Source organism: Tamandua tetradactyla, chromosome 24 (assembly GCF_023851605.1).
Source record: "Tamandua tetradactyla isolate mTamTet1 chromosome 24, mTamTet1.pri, whole genome shotgun sequence".
NCBI lineage: Eukaryota > Metazoa > Chordata > Mammalia > Pilosa > Myrmecophagidae > Tamandua > Tamandua tetradactyla.
Window position 1 is genome coordinate 49,798,084 of NC_135350.1, and position 13,700 is coordinate 49,811,783.

Genomic DNA, 13,700 nt, shown 5'->3' on the forward strand with positions numbered 1-13,700 from the left:
TGGGTTTCTCATTTAAGCACCAGCCAATTAAATCAAACATCATTCATGGCAGCAGGCATGCCTCCTAGCCGACTGCAGATGTAATCAACAACAGACGAGGTTCATATGCCATTGGCTCATGTCCACAGCGATAGAACTAGGCACCTTCACCTAGCCAAGTTGACAGCTGAATCTTACTACCACACAGTCCTATGTTGTTGTTGTTTTTAATTTTTATTCTAGTAACATATATACAACATAAAATTTCCCTTTATTAACTGCTTTCACATATAAATTAAGTTATGTTAATTATGCTCAAAATATATGCTGTCATCACTACTCTCTATTTCAAAAACTTTACAATCAACCCAAATAGAAATTCTATATGAACTAAGCATCGACTCCCCATTCTTTATCCTCAACCCAGCCCCTGGTAACCTATATTCTAGATTCTAGAACTAGAATCTATTAATTTGCTTATTCTAATTGTTTTATATCAGTGAGAGCATACAATTTTTTTCATTTCGTGTCTGGTTTATTTCACTCAACATAATGTCTTCAAGTTTCATCCATAGTCATGATCAGGACTGCATTCCTTTTTGTGGCTTAATAATATTCCACTGTATATATAAAGCAACCACTTGTTTATCCATTTATCAACTGACAGGCATTTGTGTTGCCTCTATCTTTTGGCAATTGTGAATAATGTTGCCCTGAACAAAAATTGGTTTGGTTCCCTGCTTTCAATTTTGTGGGGTATATACCTAGTAGAGGGTTTGCCAGATTATATAGTAAATCTGTATTGTCTTTCACAGCAGCACACCATTTTACATTCTCACCAGCAATGAATAAGTGTTCCTGTTTATCCACACACTCTCCAACACTTATAATTTTTTATTTTTTAATAGTAGTTATTCTTGTGGGTGTGAAATGATATATTATTGTGGTTTGATTTGTATTTCTCTAATAGATAGTGTGATGGTTAGGTAGTGGTGGCAACTTGGCCAAGTGATTATGCCAAGTTGTCTGCTCAGGCAAGCACTGAACTGACCATTGCTGCAAAGATATTTTGTGGCTAGTTGATAAACTGGAAAACTGGTGTATTAAATCATTAGTCAGTTGATTGCATCTGTGGCTGATCACACCTGTGATCAACTAAGGCATGCACCCCATAGTGAGAGTTAGGGTTAGGGTTGGGTTAGGGTTAGGGATAGGGTTGTGCTCTCACAATCAAGGAACACACCAACCTGACCATGAAGTTTCTGTATATACTGACAAAACATCAGGCTAGTGGTGTAGAGACTGAAACACTTATGGTCCTCTACATATGAAAGAAGAAATATTTCCTCAGATTCAACCAGTGTGCCACTCTTCTTTATCTCAGAATCATTGCAGACATGAGAGCCCAGTCCCAAGAGTTGTATACTTCTAGCTCCCAGTAATATTTGCCAAATATGAAGGCCTAGGTCCCCCATGCAGCAAAATAGTTAGATATTTTTGATGTAAAAGCTGTGTCTTGATGGTCATGCCTAAATCTCCAACTTCTCACATCATCAAATAGCATGATATTATGATTTGTTGTTTCATTATTGAATGAAATGTTTACTGGGTATTGGCCAAACCTGTCTCTCAGTCCAGTGATGGGCTCTGCACTGAGCTCTTGGCTCAGTGAGACAATCCCCGTCAGTAGATCTCCAATGTCCTGGAGCATCTCCACATCTGTTCTATTGGCACATTATCATCAGTTCTTCATACATTTCTCTTAATTCTTTCCTTTTTTTGAGTCATTGTGGCTTCATTTTTCTTGAATTGCCATAAAATATTTTTGCCTTCCTGTGTCAGTTTGTCTAAATGCTGTTTAGATATGAAGATCTGGATGCAAATTTTCATACACAGCTTTGATAATCATATCATATCATGATAATCATGATAATATGGATTATGTATGTGTCATAATGCTGATTATGTAGACATATATAAACCATCCACACATCAATGATTCTGTTTTCTTCATTTAGACTTCTTTGATTTTTCCATGATCTCTTCCTACAGAGATCTCATCTGCTTTAAGAGCTTCTCCCAGTAATTCTCAACAGCCCATTCTATGGAACAATGTTCGTGAGTCTCATGCTCATGTAACTTAGAGCAGAACAAACAACAGGTTTTTGTTCTTTCCTTAGAAGATCTTCTTACTCTCCTTGTGTGTCCCACACAAATGTTCTTCAGAGCTCAGAAATTGACAGAGATTTTCTTATCTAATACAAGACACCAAATTCTTCACAACAATATTGGTTTTTTGAGGTCTGCGTATTGTGAGGTTTCCTTGCATGTACAGCATTTGGTAGGAGTTTCAGCTTCTTCCCAGGAAAGACAGAGACAGAGCCTGAAAAAGCTGTACCCACAGCTTTTTTTTTTTTTTTTTTTTTTTTTAAGAGAGAGGGAGGAAAGGAAGGAAAGAAGGATGGAAGGAAGGAAGAAAGGGAAACATTCTTCAAACATTTTCTTGTTTTATTATATTTTGTTTGCTCGTTTGTTTCTTACATGGGCTGGGGCCGGGAATCGAACCGGGGTCCTCCGGCACGGCAGGCAAGCACTCCTGCCCGCTGAGCCACCGCGGCCCGCCCCCCCACAGCTTTTTGGTGTGACTGGGTCTGTAAAGTAGTTCAGGCAAATGAAGCAGGTGAGTTCTTTCTGGAAGGCTTGAGAGATGTACGGGTCCATTTTGCTAAGGAATATGTCAATGGTTTCACCAATTCTTGCTGTAAAAGTAATACTGTGGGAATCTGTTGAGGAGCTAGGTCCTCACAAGGTGGTAGGAGCAGTTTTCAGAAGTCTGTACAGACTGGGGGGTTCCAAAGTCACTCTGTCTGTTCTGGAGAAGAAGTGTTGCTTGTGCTTTGAGTGTAAAGTCTGAGATAGCGTTGCCTAACACAAGATCTTGAGGATGCTTGTCTACATTTTCTTCAAGAAGTTTTATTTTCCTAGTTCTCATTTATTCTTCCATTATGAAATGGGATTTTGATTAAAACATGGCTTTTCTAGGGTCCATTTATCCTTTCAAACCAGCACAACATCTTAACAATATTTGGTCTTCCAATATCTGAAAACAGAATGTCCTTCCACTTATTTAGGTCTTACTTTATTTCTTTCAGCAATGCTTAGTAGTTTTCTGTGTACATGTCCTTTACATTCTTGGTTAATTTATTCCTAGATACATGAAACTTTTAGTTGCTATTATAAATGGAATATTTTCTGGCTTTCTTCCTCTGATTGTTTATCACTAGTGTACAGAAACACTGCTGATTTTTACATGTTGATCTTGTACCTCACCACTTTAATGAACTCATTTTTTTCATTCTTATGGAGTCATTTTATTTAAAGGATGAATTACAAATTAAGTCATTCCAACATTGAGTATAAAAAGAATTCCTCATATGTAATTTCTCTGTCTTGCTTAACACAGTGGTAAATATGAGAATTATAGTGTGAGTAATCTCATATATCATCAGACCATCCACTAAGTACTTTTCTACATACATGACATTCATATGGATTCTCTTGTATACAAATTTCCTTATATTAGCGGATATAGTACTGATGACTATTTGTAACCATACTGATTGCAAACACAGTGTTTCTTCAATACGTCGGTTATCTGATGTTTTTAAAGGTTGAAGCTATGGCTGAAATCTCTTGCATATTCAAAACATGTACTGTGAGTACTCCCATTCAATCTAAGTTCAGAATATTGACTAAAGGCTTTGACACACTGACAGCATTCACAAGGTTTCTCTCAAGTGTGAATAATTTCATGTTGTCTAAAAATAGAAAAATTACATTTTCCCCATATAGATAACATTCTTATAACTTTTGTCTATTGTGCATCCCCTCATGTTGTCTGTGGGCAAAATTATAAGCAAACGCTTTCCCAGATAGATGACATTCATGGGGTTGCTCTCCAGTGTAAATTCTCTCATGCCATCTGCAGGCAGAACAATCATTGAAGGCTTTCCCACATGCATGACATTTGTGTGGTTTCTCTCCAGTATGTGTTCTGTCATGTTCTCTAAGAGTAGAAGACTGACTGAAAGTTTTCCCACATAGATGTCACTTATACGGTTTCTCTCCAGTGTGAGTTCTCTCATGTTGTCTGAGGGCAGAAGAGTGACTGAAGGTTTTCTCACATGTATGGCATGCATATGGTTTCTCTCCAGTGTGTATTCTCTCATGTTCTCTAAAAGTAGAAGACTGACTAAAGATTTTTCCACATAGATGACATTCATGGGCTTTCTCTCCAACGTGAGTTCTCTTATGTTTCCTAAAGGTAGTACAATGAATGAAGGCTTTCCCACAGGATGGTATTCATACAGTTTCTCTCCAGTGTGTCTTCTCTCATGTTCTCTAAGATTAGAATATTGATGAAATGTTTTCCTGCATAGATAGCATTCATGGGATTTCTCCCCAGTGTGTGTTTGCTCATATTGTCTAAGAGTACAATATCAACTGAATGCTTTCCACATAGTTGGCATTCATGGGGTATCTCTCCAGTGTGAGTTCTCTCATGTTGTCTGAGAGCAGGACAGTAAGTGAAGGCTTTCCCACATGCATGACATTTGTGTGGTTTCTCTCCAGTATGTGTTCTGTCATGTTCTCTAAGAGTAGAAGACTGACTGAAAGTTTTCCCACATAGATGACACTTATATGGTTTCTCTCCAGTGTGAGTTCTCTCATGTTGTCTGAGAGCAGGACAGTAAGTGAAGGCTTTCCCACATGTATGACATTCACAGGGTTTATCACCAGTGTGTGTTCTCTCATGTTCTCTCTGATTAGAAGATTGACTGAAGGCTTTTCCACATAGATGACATTGATGAGGTTTCTCTACAGTGTGAAAAATGTCTCATGTCATCTAAGACCAGAATATCTACTGAAAGTTCTCCCACGTTGATGGCTTGGGTTTTCTCTCCAGGGTGAGTTCTCTCATGTTCTTGAAGATTAGATTGACTGAGAGTTTTTTCGTGTGCATGACTTTCATGGGGCTTCTCTCCTGTGTGAATTTTCTCTTGTTGTCCAAGGTGAAAAAATCTAAGGAAAGTTTTCCTACATAAAAGGCACTCATATGGGTTGTCTCCAATTCTAGTTCCATTGTATTATCTGTGACCAGAGCTTTTAATAAAGGCTTCAGCACTTTGATGGCATTCATATGATTTACTTCTAGTGTGAATCAGTTTATGCTGATTAAAAATGACTGGTCACTGAGGAATTTTTCAAGAGGCTTGCTTAAATATAGTTTCTTTTGTCTGGGAATTAATCCATGCTGTGTCATTGTGGATATGAGAGTGGAATCTTCTTGTGAATAATTACATTGAAAAGAATTCTTCTGAGTATGAGATAATTGCAATGACATAATGTTAGAATTGTCTTTCCTGCATGTAAGTTCCATGAGTATCATTTCTTGGTTTTTGCTGGCACTTTTCATGTCTGGACTCTGGTTTTGAAGAAATCTTATTCCTTCTCTCCACACTTCCTCTCCTTGTACCAACTGGGAAAGCACATCTGATTTGCAGACCTGACATCCCACTGAGACCAGATGATTGATATTCTCCAGCATCACTTCTCTAAACAGCTTTCTCTGGGATGTGTCTAGCAATTCCCTTTCTTCCTGGGTGAAGTCTACAGCTACATCTTTGATGGTCATTAACTCCATAACTATTCTAGAGTCTGGATAGACTTAACTGAAGCTCGGGTCCTTGAATAGTTCACGAATAAACTTGTAATGTTTATGACAATAGGAGAAACCTTTTCATCTGCTGTCAACAGTAATGTAACTTCAGTTAAAGAATTCCAATCTCCCCTGTGGCTGCATTGTCAACAGCTCAGCTGACAACTGTCTTCCTTTGGATTTTCACTCACAAGCAGACAAGCAGCAGATGAGCAAAGCTATAGGCCAGTGTGCATCATCTTCAACAAAAAGGATTATCTCATCCCTCCTAAAGAGGAGCCTGGCCCTGGCACTGTGGGATCAGCAATGGCATCCTTTGTCTATGATGAATATTCATAACATTCCCTTTGTGAAACATCCTCTACCTATGAATTTGTTACAGGCACATCTATGACTTATGGTCTCATTGATGCACTGTTTTCTCCCAGAGTATTAAATAGGGAAACCTAGCTGCCCATGGAATAGCAAATGCTTCCTTGTGCAAGTGCTATTGTGACCTGTGCTATTTTGGTCCATCACGGCCACCCTATGTGCCCCAGGATCCTGCTTTCCTTGCAGCCTCAGGAAATCTGGTTGATGGCAAAAGCTCCTGAATTCATTTATTAACTCTAGTAACTTTGTGTTAGATTTTTTTTGGATATTCTATATATAGGATCATGTCATTTGGAAATAGAGTTTTAAATTTTTTCCAATTTGGATGCCTTTTATTTCTTTTTCTTGTCTAATTGCTCTGGCTAAAACTTCCAGTACAATGTTGAATAGCAGTGGAGACAATGGGCATCTATGTCTTGCTTCAGATATTAGAGGGAAAGCTTTCAGTCTTTCACCACTAAGTATGAGCTTAGCTGTGGGTTTTTCATATATGCCCTTTACCATGTTGAGAAGTGTCCTTCTATTCCTTGTTTTCTAAGTGTTTTTGTCAAAAAAGGATGTTCAATTTTGTCAAATGCCTTTTCTGAATCAACTGAGATGATCATATGATTTTTTTTTTAATTTTTTTATTAATCAAAAAAAAGAAAAGAAATTAACACAACATTTAGAAATCATTCCATTCTACAAATGCACTCAGTAATTCTTAGTATCATCACATAGATGTATGATCATCATTTCTTAGTACATTTGCATCGATTTAGGAAAAGAACTAGCAAAACAGCAGAAAAAGATATAGAATGTTAATATAGAGAAGAGAATTAAAATAATAATACTAATAATATATATATATATATATAAAGGAAAAAGAAAAAAACAAAAACAAAAGATACAAACACACAAACAAACAAACAAAAAACCATATTTCAGCTGCAGCTTCATTCAGTGTTCCAACCTAGTTACATTACACTTAGGTATTATTGTGCTGTCCATTTTTGAGTTTTTGTATCTAGTCCTGTTGCACAGTCTGTATCCCTTCAGCTCCAATTACCCATTATCTTACCCTGTTTCTAACTCCTGCTGGTCTCTGTTACCAATGATATATTCCAAGCTGATTCTCGAATGTCGGTTCACATCAGTGGGATCTTACAGTATTTGTCCTTTAGTTTTGGGCTAGACTTACTCAGCATAATGTTCTCTAGGTCCATCCATGTTATTACATGCTTCATAAGTTTAGTCTGTCTTATAGCTGCATAATATTCCATTGTAGGTATACGCCACAGTTTGTTTAGCCACCCGTCTGTTGATGAACATTTTGGCTGTTTCCATCTCTTTGCAATTGTTGATAATGCTGCTATAAACACTGGTGTGCAAATGTCCGTCTGTGTCTTTGCCCTTAAGTCCCTTGAGTAGATACCTAGCAGTGGTATTGCTGGGTCGTAATCCATTCTGCCATTCTATGTCTTTTGATTGGGAAATTCAGTCCATTAACTTTTAGTATTATTACTGTTTGGATAATATTTTCCTCTACCATTTTGGCTTTTGTATTATATATATCATATCTGATTTTCCTTCTTTCTACACTTTACTCCATACCTCTCTCTTCTGACTTTTTGTATCTAACTCTAGTGCTCCCTTTAGTATTTCTTGCAGAGCTGGTCTCTTGGTCACAAATTCTCTCAGTGACTTTTTGTCTATAAATGTTTTAATTTCCCCTTCATTTTTGAAGGACAATTTTGCTGGATATAGGAGTCTTGGTTGGCAGTTTTTCTCTTTTAGTAATTTAAATATATCATCCCACTGTCTTCTAGCTTCCATGGTTTCTGCTGAGAAATCTACACATAGTCTTATTGGGTTTCCCTTGTATGTGACAGATTGTTTTTCTCTTGCTGCTTTCAAGATCCTCTCTTTCTCTTTGACCTCTGACATTCTAACTAGTAAGTGTCTTGGAGAACGCCTATTTGGGTCTGTTCTCTTTGGGGTGTGCTGCACTTCTTGGATCTGCAAATTTAGGTCTTTCATAAGAGTTGGGAAATTTTCAGTGATAATTTCTTCCATTAGTTTTTCTCCTCCTTTTCCCTTCTCTTCTCCTTCTGGGACACCCACAACACGTATATTTGTGCGCTTCATATTGTCATTCAGTTCCCTGATCCCCTGCTCAAGTTTTTCCATTCTTTTCCCTATAGTTTCTGTTTCTTTTTGGAATTCAGATGTTCCATCCTCCAGTTCACTAATTGTAGCTTCTGTCTCTTTAGATCTACCATTGTAGGTATCCATTGTTTTTTCCATTTTTTCTTCTTTGTCCTTCACTCCCATAAGTTCTTTGATTTGTTTTTTCAGATTTTCTATTTCTTCTTTTTGTTCAGCCCATGTCTTCTTCATGTCCTCCCTCAATTTATTGATTTGGTTTTTGAAGAGTTTTTCCATTTCTGTTCGTATATTCAGCATTAGTTGTCTCAGCTCCTGTATCTCATTTGAACTATTGGTTTGTTCCTTTGACTGGGCCATATCTTCAATTTTCCGAGCATCATCCATTATTTTCTGCTGGTGTCTGGGCATTTGATCAGATTTCCCTGGGTGTGGGACCCAGCTGGTTGAAAGCTTTTTCTGTGAATCTCTGGGCTCTGTTTTTCTTTTCCTGCCCAGTAGGTGGCGCTCATGGCGCTCGTCTGTCTGCACGGCAGTCGGCCCGGGAAACCGCGCGTGGAGGCGGGGGTCGCTGGCCGCCGCGGCTTGGGAGAGTGTCGGTCCTAATTGCCCAGCTGGCCCGAAACGCCAAGCGTGACGGGAGGGCCCCGCTATCCAACGTTCCCAGTCAGACCGGGGAACCACGTGCGTGGAGGGGACCCCAGTCGCCAGCCGCCCCGGCCGGGAAAACATGTGCCCCTCGGGTATCTCACCACAGCAGATTCTCCCTGCCCGTTCAGCTGTTCCAGAATGGGGTACGCTGTCTTTTTGGTCTCTGTCGTGACTCCGGGAGCTGTTTCGTATTGTTTCTGTTTCTTTAGTTGCTTTTCTGGAGGAGGAACTAAGACCCGTGCGTCTTACTAAGCTGCCATCTTCTCCGGAAGTCCTGATCATATGATTTTATCTCTTCATTTTATTAAAGTGGTGTGTTACATCAATTTATTTTCTTATGTTGAATTACACTTGTATAACTGGTCTAAAATTCACATGAGCATAGTGTATAATTCTCTTAATGACTTATTGGATTCAATTTGCAGGTATTTTGTTGAGGATTTTTGCACCTATATTCATAATAGAAATTGGTCTGTAATTTTCTTTTCCTTTAGTGTCTTTACCTATCTTTGGTATTAGGGTGATGTTGATTTTATAGAATGAGTTAGGTAGTGTTCCCTCTTTTCAAAGTGTTTGAGCAGGATTGGTATTAATTCTTCTTGAATGATTGGTAGGATTCATCTGGGAATCTGTTGGCAAGTTTCTGATGACTGTTTACTTGTTATTGGCCTGTTGAGATCTTCTATCTTTCTATTTCTTCTTGAGTCAGTGCTTCTGTGTTTCTAGGAATTTGTCCCTTTAATTTAGGTTGTCTAAGTTGTTGGCATACAGTTGTTCATAGTATTGTCTTTTGATCCTTTCTATCTCCTTGTGGACTGTAGTAATGTCTCCCTATATAATTTCTGATGTTATTTATTTGCATCTTATTTCCTTTTTTTCATACATCAGTCTATTTAAGGGTTTGTCAATTTTATTGATCTTTCCAAGAACAAACTCTTGGCTTAGTTAATGTTCTTTATTCTTTTTTTATTGTTTCATTTATTTCTGCTTTAATCTGTGCTATTTATTTCCTTCTTCTTGCTTTGGGTTTTGTTTGCTGTTCTTTTTCTAGTTCCTCCAGGTGAGCAGTTAGATCTTTGACTTAGCTCTTTCTTCTTTTCTACTGTAAGTGTTTAGGGCTATAAATTTCCCTCTTAGCACTGCCTTTGCTGCATCCCATAAGTTTTGATATGTTGTGCTCTCTTTTCATTCACCTCAAAATATTACTGACTTCCTTTGGAATTTCTTCTTTTATTTTTAAGAGCGTGTTATTTAGCTTCTGTATATTTGTGGATTTTCCAGTTCTCTAATTGTTATTGATTTACAGCTCCATTACTTTATGGTCAGATAAGGTGCTTTGCATAATTTCAATCATTTAAAGTCTATTGAGACTTTTTTTTGTGACCCAACATGTGGTCTCTCTTGGAGAATTATTCATGTACACTTGAAACAAATGTATACCTGCTGTTTTTGGAGTGCAATGTTTGTATATGTATATTACCTCTAGTTTATTTATCATATTATTCAAATTCTCTATTTCCTAATTGATCTTCTGCCCAGATGTTTTATCTATTGATGAGAGTGATATATTGAAATCTCCAACTATTATTGTATAGGTGTCTATTTCTCCCTTCAATTTTGCCAGTGTTTGCCTCATGTATTTTGGGGTGCTGTGGTTAGGTGCATAAATATTTATGATCATTATTTCTTCCTTCTGGGTTACCCCCTTTCATTAATATATAGTGTACTTCTTTGTCACTTTTTTCATTTTTTATTTTGAATATAACATCTATACAAAAAAGCAATAAATTTGAAAGTACATTGTAACAAGTAGTTACAGAATAGCTTTCAAGTTTGATAGGGGCTACAGGTCCACAATTTTAGTTTTTTTCTTCTAGCTGGTCTAAACAGTGGAGATTAAAAGAAATGTTGATATAATAATTCAGCAGTCATACTCTTTGTTAAATCCTATCTTCTCTTATAATTCCACCTTCTTCTTTGATATTTCTCCCAATCTTTAGGAATATTTGGACTATGCCTATCTTAACTTTTTCATGTTAGAAAGGGCTTTTGATAATATAGGCAGGGGAATGGAACTAGTTGATGCTCTTAGAAAGGTTGGTCCATCTGGGTTTCAGGACTTGTCTGACCTAGGTACATATCTAGAAGTTGTATGTTTTGGAAAGTGATCACAATGCGTGGAAGTTTTGTAGGCCCTCAAACAGAGCCCTAGGTGCTCTTTGGGTTGGCAGGAATAGTTTTGGTTGGGGGTTGGCAAACCATGGTAAATAGCAATATCCAGCTGAAGTTTGCATTAGAGTAGCTTCTAGAATAGCATCTTGACTCTATTTGAGCTCTCTCAGCCACTGATATTTTATTTGGTTAAAATTCTTCCCCCCCCCCCATTTGGTCAGGCAGGTATTGTTGATCCTGTGCTGTCAGGGCCAGGCTCATCCCTGAGAGTCATATCCCCATGTTGCCAGAGAGACTTTCAGCCTTGGATGTCATGTACCACAGAGTGGGGAGGATATTGATTTCACTTTTTGGGCTTACAGAGAGAGAGAGAGAGAGAGAGAGAGAGAGAGAGAGAGAGGCAACGTATGATAAATAAAAGAGGTTTTCTGGAACTATCTCTTAAGCATAGCTATAGGTAGGCTTAGCTTTTCTACTACATAAATAAGCTTCACAAGAACAAGCCTCAAGATCATGAATTTGACATATTGACTTAGGAGTCCCCATCAGGGGCTTCCCCAGTGATCTGGCTTAAGAGTTCCATATTTTTTACTCTCTTTCAAGGGACATTGCCAATACTTTTGAATTATCTGTTCAATATACTTTGGGATGTATCCAGGCATTACATTAAGTTCACAGAATTACAAGCATTCATTTACATTCTGGGCTCCATGTGTTTGGGTTGTTTAAATGAACTATCTAACAGGTTCAGTTAGATCATTTGCTACAGAAAATTTAGGTTTTGGACAAAATAAAGCTCTTTTCCTTTGGTCTCATGTAGTAGGTGAAGTTCTAAAATACAAACAACGTCACCTTACCCCTGTATTTTGATTTACTTTAGTCCTTCCCCAATCAGCTTTGTTCTTACCTCTAATTGAAACCTGATCTATATTTCAGTTATAACCTCTAATTGAAGCCTGATCTATATTTCATTTATGTTAACAGTTGGTGTATATGGCAATGCTAACTTTCAGACCTGCAGAATTGGTACTCTGAGTCTGAGGTATCAACAGGTACCCAAAGTTACCTGGTTATATATATGTAGCATAGCCTCTCAAAATCTAGAAATAATGATTACAGCTTCAGACTAAATGTGACTGGTATAAAAGTTTACAATCTAAGCCCTATTTTCTTATAAGTATTTTCTAAATGAGGTCATACAATATTGTTCTTTTGTTTCTGACTTATTTTGTATCACATAATGTCCCCCAGATTCATTCGACTTGTTAAATACCTCATGACTTTGTTCCTTTCTGTAGCTGCACAATATTTGATCATATATGCTCACCATTCTACTTCTCAGTGTATACTTCTGCCATCTCCATCCATCTCCATCATGTATGATGCCCAAAGTCAGCAATCCATGCCACACATTACCCTCACTTGGTTGTATAGTCATCAAAATTCTAAATTTTAGACTATCTTCATTGCTCCCAAAAGAAAAAATAACTGATAAACACACCCTCCCCAAATAGAAAATCCAAACCTCCCCTCAACTTTTGTCCTTCCCCCCCCAATTTTATAGCCCTGGTATTTCTATGGTACTGTTGATGTCTTCCTGCTAAAAATAGCCCATAGTATGCAACGGTAGTTTTCACCAGGTATCCTGATATTATTTACTCTTTGTACAAGGTTCATATCTTTGAAGTAGTTCATGCAACAACTTATTTATATTTACAGTGTTAATTGGTGTGATACATGGATCTATACAACCCCATTTCAATCATGTTCATGTTCAATATGGCAATATTACTTATAGACCCACTAACGAACTGCCTTCACTTCTATACATTTCCTTACATTTATGTTCAACTTCATTAGCTAACCATTCACCCATCTCTAGCTTCTGTGTATCTCTATGTTACATATATTCTATTTTATAAACCTCTGACTTTATCTTTAGCAAGGTTCAAAAAAGTGCAATCATTCCATATCTATCCTTTTGTGCCTGGCTTATTTCGTTCAGTATTATATCCTCAAGGTTCATCCATGTTATCTTATGCTTCAGGACCTCATTGTGTCTTACTGCTGCGTAATATTCCATTGCATGCATATACCATACAAACACTTTGTTTATCCAATCTTCTGTTAATGAACACTTGGATTGTTCCCATCTTTTGGCAATTGTGAATAATGCTGCTATGAACTTTGGTGTGCAGATATCTGTTTGTGTCATGTCTTTCACCTCTTCTGTGTGTATACCAAGTAGTGGTATTGCTGGATCACAGGGCAACTCAATGTCTAGTTTTCTAAGGAACTACCAAACTGTCTTCCATAGTGGCTTGTGCTGGTTTGAAAAGATTATGCTCCCCGAAAAAGCCGTGTTTTAATCATGATCTATCTCATGGAGGCAGCCATTTCCTTTAATCTCTATATAGCACTGCAGGTTGGAAACTTGATTAGATTATCTCCACAGAGATGTGACGCACCCAACTGTGGGTATTAACCTTTGATTAGAGGGACATGTGATTCCACCCATCCCACGTGGGTCTTGATTAGTTCACTAGAATCCTCTAAGAAGGAACCACTTTGGAAAACACCTCAGAGCCATGAGAACCACCAAACCCAAGAAGAAATATGCTCCCAGGGTAACTTGATGAAATGTGAAACCTGGAGAGAAAGT

General features: G+C 37.7%; 2 pseudogenes; both read right to left on the reverse strand.

The window, feature by feature from the left end:
* Positions 1–1,166: 1,166 nt before the first annotated feature.
* LOC143668208 (tripartite motif-containing protein 43-like) lies at positions 1,167–3,792 on the reverse strand (annotated as a pseudogene).
* Positions 3,793–3,840: 48 nt separating this feature from the next.
* On the reverse strand, positions 3,841–5,720 carry LOC143668209 (uncharacterized; annotated as a pseudogene).
* Positions 5,721–13,700: the final 7,980 nt, after the last annotated feature.